The following is a 603-nucleotide window of genomic DNA, read 5'->3' as shown; positions in this document are numbered from 1 at the left end:
CAGTCCTGCCACCACGTGGCTGGTGTCCCTTGTCCTGCCACCGTTCCTGTTGCTGTGCTGTGACCAGCCCCATCCATTCTCCCACTTTGTCTCCTACCAGGACCACAGCCAGGCCTCGCAGAGTAGGTGCCACACCATGCTCCCACCCCATAACACCCCTCCGGGGGGGTGGGAAGACACACTCTCTGACCCTCAGGCCCCATCCCTACCCTTGGGCAAGTGACCTTGACCCCGAGAAGGGTGTCACCCTCAGGGGGTGTTTCACTCCAAGGTGGGTGTCACTCCAAGGCGGCTGTACCCCAAGGAGAGCACCAYGCTCAGGTGGCCGTCACTCCAAGGAGGGATCACCCCAAAGCAGGCGTGCCTAAAAAAGGGGAATCACCCTTGAGAGGGACATCACTCCAAGGAGAGTGTCATCCTCGGGGGAGAGAGGGGTCACTCCAAGGAGAGCATCAAAGCAGGTGCACCCCCCTCCACGCACACACCCCGGACGTCACTCCCAGGAGGATGTCACCTTCAGAGAGACGTCACCCCCTCCCCCCGGCAGGCGCCCCCCAAGCCGCGGGTGCCGTAGGGAGGGATCACCCCGCGGAGAGCATCACC

The sequence above is a fragment of the Rhea americana genome, unplaced genomic scaffold (genome assembly GCF_003343005.1).
Source record: "Rhea americana isolate MKP2758 unplaced genomic scaffold, rheAme1 scaffold_27, whole genome shotgun sequence".
In the NCBI taxonomy this organism is placed as follows: Eukaryota; Metazoa; Chordata; class Aves; order Rheiformes; family Rheidae; genus Rhea; species Rhea americana.
This window is presented reverse-complemented; position numbering follows the sequence as displayed.